The 17,761-nt window shown below is 38.9% G+C and overlaps 1 long non-coding RNA gene across 1 annotated transcript in view; it reads left to right on the forward strand.

The window, feature by feature from the left end:
• The first annotated feature begins 9,349 nt into the window (after window positions 1-9,349).
• The window catches only part of LOC129412011 (uncharacterized), a 125,588-nt gene continuing 117,176 nt past the window's right edge, over window positions 9,350-17,761 (forward strand). Inside the window, exon 1 of the long non-coding RNA XR_008633536.1 lies at window positions 9,350-9,560. This is a non-coding gene — a long non-coding RNA (uncharacterized LOC129412011). The remainder of the gene's footprint in view (window positions 9,561-17,761) is intronic.

Raw genomic sequence — 17,761 nt, forward strand, 5'->3', positions numbered from 1 at the left:
CTTATTTCATTTGACTTTTTTTTTTTCACTGGGTAGAATTTCCAGGTTATGTTTATACTATGACAGTCTGAACAGAAAACGCAAAAGTGGCATTGCGTCTTCACTTTCTATTCCACATTTAGACAAGCGTTTTCGGGAGGAAATCTGCGTGCATACGGTGACGCAAAAGTGTGTGGAATTTGATTGCGTATGCATGCCAGACGACGTGAGGTGGTGATGTATGTGACGTAAACACGTATGCAATGTGAGTGAGTGTAGACGGAAACTCTACGGCAGAGTATATTCCACTTTTCCACTCTGGAGGGTGGTTTCAGATTTTTGCGTTTTTAAGCACTCAAAACGCCGTCACCATCTAAACGAAAGGCACTTCCGATAAAATATTTTGTCATTTTTACCCGCAAGCGCTCATGTAAACAGGCCCTGAGATTTTACCTGAGCGCTTCTTGTTGTTGCGTACTTGAGAAAGTCTATTTAACCACATTGCGTACTTCATGTTTTGTTTGGTTTGTGCAGAAGGATGGACATCCGGCTTATAAGTTCCAACTACTTTCATTCTCCTTATCAAGTCTCGACGGATGAATCACTTTTCAACATATAAAAACACGTGTAGATCCGCATTGTGTTGAAAATCCTTCAGAGAGTTCAGTCTGACCTCCATCCCGCCGTAATGTGTTGTTTACTCCTTGAAGTAAATCCTATATGACTCCTGTATGTGCGAAGGGAAACGGGAAACTGTGAATTTGCATGTCCCTGAGTCCTCGATGTTCACACTAGATTATGTGAAGGAGAGTGCGTTGGAAGGGAAAAGGTGAGATTCATATTTGTCTAGTTGTGTTGTCTCTGGTGTGTGCTGTTTGTGTCTGAATGCATTTACGCACAGGAGAGGGGGATGGGACAGGGGCGTCTCTTGTCCCCTACTATAATTGCTTATGGATTACTTTAGGCAAGCCCCCGCCGCCGCCGACACTTGGAAGATGTCACTCCCGGGTGACTCCTTGGATTGTGTTCATTTCCGGCGTTAGCGGAGTAAGCGTGGCTCTTCTTTTTGTTCGGGGCTCGCCTGTGCAAAGATGCGGGGGGAGATGTAGCGTCTCATCTGCATAAGACATCTGAAGCAATCATAACTGTTTACCGCGAAAGGTACAGACAATGTGAGTCGGTGGGGATCGGGGGTATTATTTGGATGACAAAATAACAGGGCGAGTCAACGTTTCCAAACTGCTATAGGCCACAGCTGTGAAACAGAGGTTGAAGGTTCAATTTCAAGCCGTACCTTTTTATGCCAGATATCCTTCGAACCACTACAACCATGTAAGATTATGAAGCTGTTATTGAAGTAGATTGAGTAGGTTGTTTATGTGAAGTATTGCTTAGGGGCCCGTCAGTATCTAGTGGCTTGAGTAGGAACGTGAACGCACATTTTTTTTGTTAGTAATTGTGAATAGATACAGTAGATTGCTTTCAACATCACTAGTAGATTATGTTACAATCATGAAGAAGAGGTTATTTGGGAAGTAATACATGGAAAAAGAAAATATGAACAAAAAAGCATTTATAATTTAAAGGGCTCATATTCCAGCCCTAGGCGAACTTGAGTTTAGGGCCCTCACTATAATGCACCATTTTTTTGTTTTTTGTTTTTAATATATGTATTGTCTGTTTTTCCCCATTGTTCTTGAGACATGCACATCTCTATTTATTTGAATTATGATGGATTGGAAACTTGTCTTATTCATTCAGTAGCCTACCAGATAACCAAAACTGGAAGTAGTTTCAGTGTTTTGCTAAAAAAAAAAACAAAAAAAACATTTTTGTTTACATCCATTACACATGATTATTATTTTTCTTATGATTATTGTTTAAAAGTAAAATACTCTCATTTAATGTCATACTGAGAAAAAATCGAATTGCTCTGAGGCCTCAGCCATTAGTGACACTGAGGGCTCCTCCAGGTTTAGGGGCCCTAGGCAGCCGCTTACTTTTGCCTAATGTTAGCGCCGCCTCTGCTCCATACACCTTCACTGGAATTATTTGGGTAATTTCAGCCCTGATATTGCCAACCTCTACTGAACAGAGGGTAAAAGGGAGCTGTTAACTTGAAAACTACAACTTCATGAAGGTCTAGCATTTTGAGCTTTGGAGATGTGGACAGACATGTGTGAATAAAAAAACTCAACTCCTGGTATGTTTTTTTTTTTTACGAGCTATGTTTATATGATGACGGCCTGAACAGAAGACACAAAAGTGGTTTCGTGTGTAGACGGAAACGCTACGGAGGAGCTTATTCAACTTTTCCACTCTGGAGGGTGGTTTCAGATTTTTGCATTTTTAAGCCCCGTCACCGTCTGAACAAAAGGCACTTCCGATAAAATATTTTATCGTTTTTACCTGCAAGCATTCTCATGTAAACACGTCCTTAAAGCTCACAATTTTGCGCAATATAGGACCTTTAATCTTTTTGGCATAGACTTGGGTAAAACACCACTCAATTAGAGCATTGGTAGGAGGCCAGAAATGTATACTTTTTGCTCAGCTCTTCACCAATTTACAGTGTGAAAATGCTTTTGCAGATTTTCTCTTTCCAAAAATCAAACTCATAACTCTCTTCTACCTATGAAAGTGTCCTCTAAACCAGGTTCATTATCCCTGTGCCAAGTTTAACAATAGCTCTTGTTTAGCTCCGAGATACACATTTCTTAATGGCCTCTTTGTGCATCTGACAGATTAACACAAGTTGTTAATGTTACAAAACCTTTACAGCATTGTCAATACTTAAAAGGCCCGTATTACACCTTTTTCTGATCTATGTTACAAAGTTGTTTCATCATAACAAACATACACCTTTTGTTTTGTTTCATTCACACAAGTTGAACACACAACATAAAGATGCCGCATATTATGGCTGAGTTCTTCTCTCAAACTGAAAACACTCAGTTTCATGTCATGTGATAATACAGGAAGTGCTCCACTGTGTTTTTAAACTCGATACATCTTCACTAGAATCCTTCCATGATTTCCTGCCTGGAATTGCCAGTCTAGCTGCCTCAAGTGGAGGAGTTCAAGTATCTCAGGGTCTTGTTCACGAGTGAGGGGAGGATGGAGCGTGAGATTGACAGGTGCAGCATCGGTAGTGATGTGGTCGGTGTGGTGAAGAGGGAGCTGAGTCGAAAGGCAAAGCTCTTGATTCACTCAGTCTACGTTCGTACTCTCATCTATGGTCATGAGCTCTGAGTAATGACCGAAAGGACGAGATCGCTGATACAAGCGAGCGAAATGAGTTCCCTTAGAGATAGGGTGAGGAGCTCGTACACATGGGAGAAGCTTAGAGTAGAGCCGCTGCTCCTTTCTCGTCGAGAGGAGCCAGTTGAGGTGGCTTGGGCATCTGTTCCGGATGCCTCCAGGGCACCTCCATCAGGAGGTGTTCCGGGCATGTTCCCCCGGGACGAGGCCCGAGGGAAGACCTAGGATAGGCTGAAGGGACTATATCTCTCAGCTGGCCAGGGAACTCCTTGGGGTCCAGCAGGAGGAGGTGGAGGAAGTGTCCAGGGTGAAGGAAGTCTAGCAGTCCCTGCTTAGACTGCTGGCCCCATGACCCAGCCCCGGGTAAATGGAAGAAAATGGATGGATAGAATTGCCATTCTCTTTTGTATAAAAGTAAAATGTAGCTACTAACTTGAAAACTGTTGATTCATGACATCACAAGGTGGAACAAAGTATTTTGAGCTTTCACAGTGTAGATAATAAAGGGTTACTCAAAAGTGTGAATGAAACAAAACACAACTCCAGGTATGTTTCTGATGAGATAACAGCATTCTAACATGGCTTATAGCTCACAAAAGTCAATTTTCACCTTTTAACATGTAAGATGAATGAAAAAAGTAAACGTACCTGTATAACATCATATGGCCAAGTTGTAGTCTATATTTTACCCGTGATTCCCTACCTGATATAACGATTGCCAGTTAAATAGTATAGTCAGTGCAAGAATATAAAAGGAACCCAAACAGAATAGGAATTATAAAGACATGTCTAACACCATTTTCCAAGAACCTCTTTATCTATAGGCTGACAAACCTTGGGGAATGCTATAGAAGACTATAGCGATTTCAATACATATCTCTGAGTCACACTTTAAATATTTAGTACTTTGAGGTAAGTACAAGAGGTTTTCAAAGCTCGTATTGTGTGTGGAAAATGCAGAAGGAACAAAATGGTTCTTTCATCACTCAAGGTAAAAACGATGTCAGCAGCAGTTAACGGAGCAGGATCTGAAAAGTACAAAAACTACTTTGAAAATACGCAAGGCGGTTTTCCACGAATATGTCTAACAATGAATGCTAAACAATGCGCTCACTTCACGGTGTGACATAGACGAGATGTTTGTGACACCTTTCCTTATTTAAATACGTCGTCTATTATCTAATCTGATCTAATTCCTAAATAAAATAATAGATCGTAAAACTCGTGACTGCAGCAAAAGTACCACATAACTATAAGTATATAAAAAAAAAAAAGGTGAAATGTTTATTCTGCCCAATTTTAGCACAGCAGCACATCCTCCAGCCTCCTCAGCCTCTCCATTCTCCTCCTAATACTATTAATACTTTGCAGCTGATGTCATCAACATTCCCTGAGGATGTTATGCTAACTGTAGGAACTGCTCTGTCTAAATTTCCTCAAGTTACCCTTTAATTTGAGTTTTACCATGATAACTGCTGAACATTCCGCCATAGAGATGCATAGAAATACAGTGCTCCCCCAGCATGATGTTGCTGCTAAAACACGAGGCTTTCGTGCAGGCCAACATCCATAAAATCATTGTTTGAGGGTTTTTTTTAACATTAATTTTGTGGTGGGAATCTGCCAACTAACTGTCACCACGGAGATGTTATTGCTCTGCCTGGAATGTCCTAACCACCTAGTGCCTCTGCTCAATTTCATTTCTCTCCAGCGACTAGGTCAGGAATCAGAACACACTAGACCAGTGGTGTCAAACTCATTTTGGTCTGGGGGCCATATTCAACCTACTTTGATCCCAAGAAAACTGCCATCAGAAAACTCATGGCATATATACCCCAAAAATAGCAATATGTTCAAATATTTGTGCAGAGAAATGCAAATCTATTACAGAAATCTTTTTTAATTAATGAACTCTTTCTTTTACAAAATGTAATATTATAACAAATGAAAACTTTAAGAAAAATGCAATTTTAACACAATGTTTTAACATTAACTTGTATGCAAATAGGAATAAGTCCATTTTTCTTGGAAAATCCTGCACTCGGCGTCCACTTTTCTCATTTTTGACATTTTGCTGATGAGGGTGTCACAGTCAACAGTCAGTACGATCGTCCTTTAAGAGCGTTTAGAAAGAGGCAAGTCTTCATTTGTGCTGCTCTGGATGGAGGCGTCCACGCATAGAGGCGCTGGAGACGCTGCTATGCTAAACACTGCAGGAAATTAGCAATATTTTAATAGAAAATCTAGTTAAAATATTTTAGGAGAAAATCAGCCTTGTAGACCGTGCACCGGCCAATCAGGGAAGAGCTATGAAGCCATGACGTCAAACTCAAGCGCCTGTCTGGGTCCCTTTTGTGGTACAGCACAAAAGTAAACAAAGCCTTCGAGATGGATGTAGATGAAGCCATACATTCTGTGCTGGCAACAGTTCCCGAGATCAAGGATTTATAGTTTGGTGTTTGATGACTTTTATTTTATTTTTTTATATTATTACCTTTGCTCCCTACAAGATTTGGCGTGCTACATACGTCACGACGAAATAGCAGCGATTGGTTAAATTTTTAAAAAGTACCTTCCTACCGTCGAGCGAACAAATCCTAATGCGAGGTCAGATGGTTTCCATGAAGTGAAACCAGCTGATGAATCAGGCTACAACATTCCACCATAGAGATACACAGAAATACAATACACCCCCAGCATGATGTTGCCGCAAAAACACTAAGCTTTTGTTCAGGCCAATGTTTCCTTCAACATCCATAAAATCATTGTTTGAAATTTTGTGGTGGGGATCTGCCAACTAATTGCCGCCATGACGATGTTATTGCGCTAAAAAACTGCAGCAGTAAAATTAAGGTGAAATCAGGGCTAAACCATGTCTAAACCAGATCTAAATCGGGGACAAAATCAGAACTAGACTCAGACTGGGGCTAAAGCAGGTCAAAAGTATATCAGGGTTTTATCAGGGAATAAACATGGACTGAAACAAAACTGAACCAGGGGCTAAACCAGGACTAAATAAGGTCTAAGCCGGTCTAAAACAGGGACTAAAACAACAGTATTGCATTAATAAATATATCTATCTTGCTTATGAATACCTTAAAAACATGCATTCTTACCGTGGGTTGGCTCGTATCTCCATAGATCTCACCTCTAACTTGGCCTGGTCACGTCATCATCTTAATTGCCTCCTTGGATATAGATTCACTTAATGCCATATTGTAGAACATTCCAGTCAAAACAACATCTGGGGTTACAGTCGCGCTCATTTTTTAAATTAAAATTTCCAGTCTCAATTATTAATGGATTGCTTTTTTGTCACTCTAACCATCTGCAGTACTTTCTCCCAACTGCTGAAACACCCCCAACAAAACATTAAAAGTATTTAGTTTCTCTCTATAGTAAAGGAAAATGGACTCTTGTGAGCTTTAAGCCATGTTACTCCTTCAAAAACTTACCTGGAGTTGTGTTTTGTAATTCTGGTTTATTAGTCTGTTTACATCTCCAAAGCTCAAAATGTTCTGTTCCACCTTGTGATGTCATGAAGTAGTAGTTTTTAAGCGTATGGAGTTCAAAATCAAGAAGTGCAGTGCGTTCTGTGTTACTACATGACAACACAAGGTGGAACTGTGTGTTTTCTCTTTTATATATGCAGGATTTGTGTGTTAAACTTGTGCGAATGAAACAAAACACAACTCCAGCTACGTTTGTGATGTAGAAACAACATTATAGAACTCCGCCTAAATGACACAGATCAGAAAATAGCGTAATATGGGCCATTTAACTCAAAATATTCCACTCTTTTCCAGGTGAGTACGTCCCAAACCTTCCTTCACTCTGACAGATTCCTGCAGACTTCGGGGAGCCTGTTTGCGAGTGGCTCTTCTCAGTCGCGGTTGGATTGTCCGAGCGCTCTTCGGTATACGGCTAACACTCAAGTACATAACCCCCTACACAGTGTCTGAACTGGAGCGTGGTGGACAGGGGAGGGGTGACGAGAGGAAGCCCACCCAAAACTCACTGGAGCCTGGACTGAAGCTGTGCCGAGGTCGGTCTGATCACTGGGGAGCAAATGGAGTGGGAGGAGATTTGTACATAGTGAAGTTGGTGAGTAAAAGTTCTAGATTTCTTACTTAAAAGTCCTATATTAAACAAAATTGACTCTTCTGAACACAACTCCAGGTATGTTTGTGGTAAGGAAACTTATAAACACACAACAATAATCAGGTCTAAGTACTGGGATATGAAGTAATTTTTCAGCAAGAGTGGAAAGAAGTAGTAGAAATAGTCGTTGTAGTAGTGTACCAATCCACATTTAGAGAGACCTTTCGACCTCCGCAGTTTTGTCATGGGACGCAGCGAGCCAAGGCAATATGCTGACATTCTCCTGACATTCTTGGCAATTGTCTGGTGTAAGAGCTGACTTCAGGCTCCGTTCAGGCCATTTCTGTGTGAAAACTGTGGGAACGCCGAGACTTTTCCTGCTTCCCCGCCCAATATCTAATCCTGTTCACTGCGAACCCGATCAATAAGGCCTGAAATCCACACAGTAGAGGCGTGGTTTCTGCTTAGGCTTATGTCTCGTAACTTGCAATTATTTGAAGGTCATTTGGTGAGGGGAAGTTTGCACATCTTTGGGAGTAAAATTTCGAAAATGTTTAGTCATACCCAGATTTAGAGCTTGTAGCGTCATAAATACATACTGTATGTCAGTGTTTCCCAAACTTTTTTTTATTGGGGACCCACATTTTAAAAGTCACAAACCTTTGCAGCCCAAGTCAATAGACATTATTCGTAAATCACAAAATAAATATTTGGATTTGACCTTTATTGATCATTAATGAGGATATTTTATTGTTGACTGAGTGATCGTGTCTCTCTGAACAATTAGTATTACTCAAGTTTTAAACAATGAAAAACAGTAATTGAACCAGCAATAAAAGGATCCATAAGTCGCCTATTTGGACTAAATGGATTAAATGTAGCCCATTTCTTTTTCTTTTCAACAGTCAATTGAACCAGCAATATTGGAACAAAATAGTCATTAAATTATTACAATAAGATTAGAAATTATACAAAACATGTCTTAACATTTAAACATTTCTCATGAGATAGATGGGCCTGTCTGTGTTTTTGCAGAGCGTTGCAGGAGGAGAACACAACATGCATATCAGGCACTGCATTCAGTCTGTTTCTTAGCTTTGTCTTCATTTTTTGTGAGCACAGAAAATCCAAATTCACACATATGTGTAGTAGTGAAAGGAATAAGCATACAAACACTGGCCCTACTGAGGACAGGATTTTCACTTGCTCTCTCATGTGTCAGAACTGTATATTGCAGACCTATATGCAGATCGTACCAAGGCAAAGCTGTATGTATCTATATAGGTGCTGCAGATTGAAAGTCTGTCCTTTTATGACAAATCTTTAAAGGCCCTGTGCCCCAGTACAGATATTTGTATATGCAACTCTTGAGGTCAAAATAAGTCTGTATCTAATTGCATTTTGTTGACAAACAATCAGGAAGTGTACTTTAGCATACTGAATGTTGTTAGTGTTGTGATGGCAAAACTCATCATTATAATGTTCAGAATGCATGAAGAACAACTTTGGACCACTGCAAACCATTTAAAATCAACTAGTCCTGATTTTTACATTTTTAAGATAGAAAAATAACAGCTAAAGCACCTTTAACCACACATGAAATGTATTTTAAATGTTTTTTTTTTTTTTTTGCTTTTATATTATTTTATTTTATTTTTTGTACATTGTCCCTTGTTATTTGATCAGTAATACAGCTTTCACTGTCTTTACCTATCATACCTATCATTAACATTCATTTTTGCCATTTTTTACTGCTGCCTCTACAAAATATATTGTATTCTTAGTACAATCACTGCAGTGACTTGTTTCTAGTATCAAAAATGTACATAAACAACTAAATATGAGTGAGTTGTGTTGTGAAAATGGGTCACCTCTGTCGTGATGGGTGCAGTTCTCAGTCTGGTCAGCAGAGGGGGCTGAAGATACTGGGATGGACCTGCTCCAGACTGCAGCATTATGGGAAATCTTCAGAGCAGCTTAAGTTTTGTGAGTGTGACTGAGTGTGTGTATGTGTACGTACGTGCATGTGTGTGTGCGTGTATATTCTATAGCACACCACAGGGCTGGGACAATCTCAGTCTCTACAATGCACGGCCAAGACAATGCAAAACAAGCAGCTTGGGAGCACTTCCCAGGTCCCACTGAGCTACACGCGCTCACGTCTCCTCCACCCACTGTCTGCTCTGTTCAACACCACATTGCCCAAGGTGGAGATTTCTGTAAGTATGTGTATATCCTTCACTGTGAAAACTACTCAGTCTGTGTGCAAAGACTGTTCAATGCATTGCTCAGGTCATTTTTATAAAACTGGTGACAAACTAAAGTAATGCAATATGTGTTTGTGCCATCATAAAAAGCAATAAGGACATTTTATTTATGTATCTTTATGTAAGATTTAGATTTTAAAGTTCTTAAACATTTACCTGACCAGTTAGAAATACATGCTTTGAAAAAACTTCACAAAGATGAGTAAATCTGGAGCTGTGTTCTGTCTCCCAGTTTCAGATTGTGTGATTGACAGATGAATTACTGGTAGATAAAGACCTGCACATGCAAGAAAAGTTGTGACTGCCAAAGACAAAAATTGTGCAAAAGAAGAAACAGATCCACAGTGCAGTTCTTTGGAGATCTCAATTTTAGTTTTTTTTTTTTTTTTTCTAGTTACGCAGCCCTGGGCATTGAAATAAAAAAATGGGAGCTCCAAAGAACTGACAGGCGGATTAACCAATTAGAGGACTGAGAAACAGTGCAGATTTTGGCTGAATCAACTGTGTCTCATAATCAAGTAAATCCTTTGCTGATAAGAACATAATATGTAAAACTAATTGATTGTTCGTTACAAAAACATTGGATCTGATGGCCAAGCTGTTTATGTTATAACTTGGTGTTCTGGTTCTCAACAGGATTATCCAACCACAAAGCAGTCTCTCATTTAGGTTGCCAGGTTCAGTGCAGAAATCCAGTTGATTTAAACCTAAAATGCCTCTCTCTGATGTGAATCCTCACCACCTAAACCCCGGCACCTGCAGAAAATCATTATTCAGCGCCTCTATTGCTGCAGTATACTCTGTCCATATAACGCCTACTGAGAATGAGAAAAATATGATGAAAATGTGTCCTCTATCTGCATCGCAACTTTTCTGAGCGGTCGAGATGTTATTGCTTTGCCTGGAATGTTCCATGTCATGACATTAAACATATCCATCCATTACAGAAATTCCTATTGCTCAAAAATACAATAATTCCTTTCCACAGATCTGAATTGTAATGCAGTGCAGTGCTCTTACCTGCTTTACGTCCTTGTGATAAATTGGTTTAATCTCTCCTGTGGAACATTCTACAAAGCAACAGTATTTCCATAGAGACAAGCAGGTGGCGGACTATGGAGTAAGAAAGCTTTCAGAAATATTCGTGTGCATAGGATAGAAATCTGTGCATATTTGGCTGTAGTTGAGCATAAAATAAATATTCATAAACTCTGGAATGAGTTCAGTTATACGTAAAATGTATTGTATTTTATCCATCAGAATCCAAATTGAAAAGTTACAACGTCAACAATTACAATCACGAAATGAAAATTTATGATTACACTGTCTTCAGTACGAATACACAGACGCAACTTTACTGTCAAAAATACGTCATCACTTTACAGGCATTATTTACTGAGCAGAAGAAACATCAATGGAGATGCTGGACTTTTGCCCCACATACAGACTGAACCAGGACTGAACCAGGTCTGAACCAGGACTAAACCAGGACTAAACCAGGACTAAACCAGGACTGAACCAGGACTGAACCAGGACTGAAACCAGGACTGAACCAGCAGGACTGAACCAGGACTGAACCAGGACTGAACCAGGACTGAACCAGGACTGAACCAGGACTGAACCAGGACTGAACCAGGTCTGTCAATTTGTATTCATATTGAAGAAAGTGTAATCATACATTTTCTTTCCATAATTGTAATTCTTGATGTCGTAACTTCAATTCGTATTGTGATAAAATACACACAATACATTTTATATACAACTGGACTCATTCCAGAGTTACGAATATTTGTTTCACGCTCAACTACAGCCAAATATGCACGAGTTTCCCAAATATGCACGGATTTCTATCTATGCACACGAATATTTCTGAAAGCTTTCTTACTCCATAGCGGACACTCCACTAGAAATGTTACGCAGTGTACTTTAAGGCACTAGCAACCCAGATTCAGTTGCGATTTTAGAATCTTTTTTTTTTTTAAACTTAAACCAAAAATTTTAATCATAAAAGTCTAAGTTTTATTTTATTTTTTACATGGCAACTTTTCATTATCAGTATCAATTATATTCAGTTTTACGGTAGAGCTCCAGACAATGGTGCCACACCTCATCGAATTTTCAGTTAGTTAGTTAAACAAATGAAAATATAACAGTACATTCAGCAGTTTATCAGGTTTGTCTATGCTGTTTAGACTAATGGAGGTTTTAACTGTGGCCAGAAAAAGGCAGACTTTACCCATAACATGCCTTTTTGACTTTTGATTCCAAGTTCTATTTTTATATTTACATTATAATAACTTACATAGGCACCAGTCCCAGTAACTCTTTATTATGTCAGATTTTGCAAGTATGTTCCACCCTCCTACCCTCACCCTGGGCCTAGATTTCTGTAACCGTGGAGCATATCTCCCTCACCACAACCAGGTCGTTTTGTATTCAAAGCACCTCTCTATCAAGCCTTCACATCGGCCATGATAAAGCACAAATTTGTCAGCGCAATCAAGTATTTTTTCTTTTTTCTCTGAACGCTGACTGCTCCGAGGTGATCTCAAAGCAAGAAAAACATCTGACGGGTGCTGTTGGTGTCAAAGTCCCATTTTAGCGTATTCATTTATGGGTCAAACCGCACCCTGAATAGATGACAAAATGTTTAGCTGCTTATCTGGCAACATGCATTTTCATTCATTAGACTTCGATCAGTAAAGTTTGTCTAAGTCTAAGTCTGTATAAGTATTGTATGTTGCCAGATAAACAGCTAAACAAAATGAGTATTGCCAACTAAAATGAGATGAGTCAAGCAAATCAGAGCAATTCAAAAAAGCCTATTTTGACAGTAGCATTGCATCTGTAACAAATTTTGTTACCTGGCAACAGAGATTGGCCAACAAAATAAATGCATTAAGAATCATTGAGGTTTCTATTGTGCATCTCTTTCAATGGGCAAATAACATTAATTTTCTTCCATCAAAATAATACAAGAATATAAAAATCTAATACAAAAATTGCGAATGACAGCAAGACTGAAATGCATTATTACAGAATTTTTGTCAGTCTTTCAAAATAGTTTGAGACATTTTCACACAACTTTTTAAATATTTTCATTCGTATTAAAGGTCCTGTATTATGCAAAAGTGACTCCTGTGAGCTTTAAGTCATGTTAGAATGCTATTACCGCCTCAAAAATATACCTGAAGTTGTGTTCTTTTTCATTCACATGTATTTGAGTAATTCTTTATTATTTTATACGTTTATATGATGACGGTCTGAACAGAAGACTCAAAAGTGGTGTTGCGTCTTCACTTTTTATTCTGCTTTTAGACGAGTGTTCGCGGAAGGAAATCTGCGTGCATATGGTGACGCAAACGCAGGGCTGTAGTAGGCGTGGTACACTGGGGTACGCTGTCCACCCACTTCTCCTGATGTGAGATATAAAAAAAAAAAAAAAAATATGAAATGGCCTACAACTTAAATGTCAAACCGGAGCTATTGGCAATGGTGAAAACAGCCTGCATACGCTCATGATATCTGCAGTACTGTCCTATATTGACCTGCGACATGAGGGACTAGGACTGAACCAGTGTGGTGCTGGTTTAGTCCTGGTTTAGTCATAAATTCATAAAACAGCAGCATACAGCCCAAATACAACTCACCATAGCGCGGAGCCCCTCAGGACAGGGCTGAGGGTCTGGTCCTTGGTCTTGTGCCGTCCAGCGAGAATGTTGGTCAGATAGGTAAGAATCTGACAGAGGTAATTACAGATCCATCTCTCTTCACTAATTTAATCTCTGCATATTCTGTACATTTGTGAGACATTTGTTTCTGTGTACTGTATGTACATGTAAACACGTACGCGATGTGAGAAGATCTGACCAGAGTTTTGCGTCTTGGGCAGTGTAGACGGAAACGCTACAGTGGAATGCATTCAACTTTTTCAACCAGTCTGGAGGGTGGTTTCAGATGTTTGCGTTTTTAAGCCCTAAAAACCCCGTCACTGTCTAAATGAAAGGCACTTCTGATCAAATATTTTGTCGTTTTTACTAGCGTTCTTGTGTAAACAGACTCTAAATCTCCAGAGCTCAAAATGCTTTGTTCCACCTTATGATGTCACGTAGTGGTAGAAAAAAAACATGTCTTAGTGGAAAAAAAACCAAACGGTTTGTGATGAACAAAATTCAGCACGAATCTTTATCAAAAACAGTACATTTGAAACATGATTTAATTTGATTTTTTACCCTTTAAGTGCAATTTTAAATAGCTCCTTTAATACCTTAATAGATTTTTCATGTTATACCTTTACTTGAGTGTTTTAGCTGCAGTGTCAGTACTTTTACTTCAGTAACAAAACTGAATACTTCTTCCACCATTGGTTAGAAGTCTACCCAGGTTCAGTCGTATTTTAATTCCAGTCCACAACACAGTACCGTTCGCACTCTGATATCTTCAGATGGGCCATGGATACAGCCTTTAGACTATTTCAAACAAGGACTATTAATTTTTGTTGCTCTTGTTCAATATAGACACACAGCCTTGAATCTAATCTCATCGATTAAAAAAAAAAGGAACTCGCAGCTCTATGCCTCCCACACAGAAATAGTACTTCTCAAAATAGTAGCAGTAGCAGTACTTTGTCTATATTGGTTTTCATGTTCTTTTAACAGTATTCACACTCTCCATATTTACTTATTGTCACCGCCACACTCCGGTCTGAGCTCCGAGCTTCAAAGAGACTTCCATGAAACTCAGATTTACATGTATTATTAATGATGTGGCTCCAACTGTTCCTATATGTTCTTGTGTTGTTGCTATTTGCCGTAAGAGCAGCTCAAAACATCATTCTTAGCAAACTGAAATCCCAACATTTCCATGAAACTATAAACACAAGAGTCAATGTTTGTGAGCTTTTAGTCGTGTTAGAATCTTCTCTCCTCAAAAATATACCAGGAGTTGTGTTTTGTTTCATTCACACATGTTTGAGTAATTCTTTATTATTAGTCTGTTGATATCTCCAAAGCTCAAAATGCTCTGTTCCACCTTGTGATGTCATGTAGTGGTAGTTTTCAAGTTATCAGCTACCTTTTGCTTTTTTCACCCTTTTTTTTTTCCCTTTTTACTTTTTATTTGTTTTTGTAGATTGACAATTCCAGATCTGAAATTATGCAAATGATTCTAGCGAAGGTGTATGAAGTAAAAAAAAACAAAAACAAAAAAAACTAACTGTGGAGCACTTCCTGTATGACCACATGACATCACAAAGTGGAAGTCAGCCTAAATGCATTTCTGTGTTAAACATGTGAAAATAAAACAAAACGGATGATTTACTCACATGTGTGAATGAAACAAAACACAACTCTGGAAAACTTTTTGTGCAGTACAGATGAATAATTCCAGGTCGGAAATCATCCAGATTACTCAAGTGAAAGTGTATGGAGTTTAAAAACATAGTGGAACCCTTCCTGTTTTCCCACATGACATCACAAGGTGGAACAGTTTTCTGTTTGAGAGAAGAACCCATCTTAAATATGCAAAGTTTGTGTGCTAAAAATGTGCAAATGAGACAAGGCAGTTGATTTCAGCCCTGGAATTTCTATCTTTATTGAACAAAAGGTAAAAGGTAGCTGTTAACTTGAAAACGACCACTTCATGACATCACAAGGTGGAACAGAGCATTTTAAGCTATGAAGATGTAGACAAACTCATAATGCAGGATTACTCAAACATGCGTGAATGAAACAAAAGACATCTCTGGCTATGTTTTTGATGAGGTAACAACATTATAATACGTCTTAAAACTCACAAGAGTCGAATTTGCGTAATAAAACATCCCTTGCGTCTTAGTCCCATGACCTTCAGTTGTCTCAGTAAAGTTTCATCATGTTTTTTGGTACATGAAGCAATTTGTGTCAAGGTAAACCACCGCTTGTTCAATTGCGGAGGATACAGGCACACAAAGTCGAGAGAACAAACTTGTAAAACTTGTCCGTGGCGCACATCTTAGGCGTTACTATGGTGATGAATGGGAACATCGCCGACAGTCTGTACATTTCAATCTAGTGACTCAGTGTTTTGATGTAGCCTGCCCTATATGCTGCAACTTAATAGAAGATATTGTGTGACTCGCAGAGGTGGCCCGCCAGAGCAGTGGAGGTGCATTTCAAGGTAGCAATTTTGAGGGGATTTCAGGCGCTTTTGGCCTGAGAGCCGGAGGTAGTAGTCGTGTGTGTAATAATGGTAATGCGCCCACTCTAGAAGACCTCGCCAAATCACTGCTAAGTTAAACAGCACTGGAATTCAAGTTTATGGATTGAAAAAGATATGCATTTACTTTATAGATACATTCATTTTAAGTTTAAGTCTAATGTATTGTATGTTTTCAGATAAACAAGCCAACTATTGCCAACTAAAATGAGGTGAGTCAAGCCAATCAAACCAATTCCAAAAAATCTATCTTGACAATAGCATCATATCTGCAGCAAATTGTGTAACCCGGCAACAGAGATTTGCCAACAAAATAAATGCATTAAGAATCATTGAGAATCATTTCTGTTATTCTATCTGTATTTCTCTGAATGGGAAAATAACATTCATTTTCTTCCATCAAAAAATATAATGCAGAAATTGCAAACGAACGGCAAGACTAAAATGGATTATTACAAAATTTTCGACAGTCTTTTAATGATCAACTTTTTAAATATTTGATGTAGAGTTGGTATTAAAGGTCAAATGGCAGCTAAGTTAACAGCAGCAGAATTCAAGCTTCTATATTTACTGGAGGTACATAAAGTCGATTAAAACCCATCTGAAATTGAAGATTGTTGACATTTTTGAACAATAAGATGGAGGCGATTTCTAGAAAAGCGAAGGTTAAGAAAAAATAACAATGGTTGTTGGAAGAATGGAAACAGTAAGTTTTTGTAATTTAAAGTTAAGGTTGATTGTCCTTGTCGGGAAATTTCGGGCTCATTGCCAGGCTTGGTCAGGTCTACCTTAGCTGGAGGATTTTAAAGGAACAGTTTGAAATTTTGGACATAGGGCCTCATTTCCTAGTGAGCCACAGTGTTGGAGAAGTGTGGAGACACTTTTTTTCAAAATTCCATCCAGTCCTTGTATTTGCAGAGGTCGCTGGTGCATGTCAGTGGCCATAGTTAGCCTGCCACTAAAAACAGTCTTATGTCAATGTGAATGTCTGTGTTGATAGATTAATGTTTGAAAAGAAGCTAACCATGCATCGCATCAATTGTCACATGTTGAGGGACTATTTTCTCATACATCATTCCGCCACTGCCAAGCTTTATATCAGGAAGTACAACTTGCTGCTGCTGCTCAGACATAAATCCGTCAAATGCAAGTTTAGTTTTACAGTAAGTAACAGTAACAGTAAGACTGTTTTTAGTGGTAGGCTAACTATGGCCATTGACATGCACTAGCCTAGCACCAGCGACCTCTGAAAATACAAGAACTGAATGGAATATTTTTTAAAAGTGTCTCCACACATCTCCTACACTCTGGCTTACTAGAAAATGAGGTCTTATGTCCAAAATTCCGAACGATCCCTTTAACTGTGGTGCATGTTTTGAGATGATGGGGGAAATTGGAGTGTCAGGAGGAAACCCAGACATGGGGAGAATGTGCAAACTCAGCACAGAAAGGCTTAGGTGACCTGTTTTGCTTTGCCTGAAATGTTCCACAGTATGTTATTGAAGATATCTATCATTTACTCCAATAACAGGGAGTTTCATTGCTCAAACAGTACTATAAAAACATGCATTCTACCCTAAACAGACTCATTTTTCCGCAGACCAGACCTGTAGCTTGGTCAAGTGGTGTGACTTTCTTGTTGGAGTAGAAATGGATAACTTTTAGAGACAGGCAAACTGGCAGATTTGGAACGCAATAATAATAAAAAATGACCATTACTTCATACATTTCAATGCTTTTATTTCTCACTGTTCTCAGTACTTTTAACTAAACTGAAAAACCTTGTAGATCTGGAGTCAGTGGCCTCTTTGGGTTGCTCTGGATGGCTCATTGAAAACCCCAGTGTTTACATAAATTGTTCATCAGTTCCATCATTATGCTTTGTGCTATAATACCGCTGGCTTTCTTCTATCTCATCACAAGAGCCTCTCCATTTCCCCTTTGAAGCCGGGCAGATC

This window comes from Boleophthalmus pectinirostris, unplaced genomic scaffold (genome assembly GCF_026225935.1).
Source record: "Boleophthalmus pectinirostris isolate CB_2022bp ecotype Guang Dong unplaced genomic scaffold, ASM2622593v1 HiC_scaffold_11, whole genome shotgun sequence".
Classification (NCBI taxonomy): Eukaryota; Metazoa; Chordata; class Actinopteri; order Gobiiformes; family Gobiidae; genus Boleophthalmus; species Boleophthalmus pectinirostris.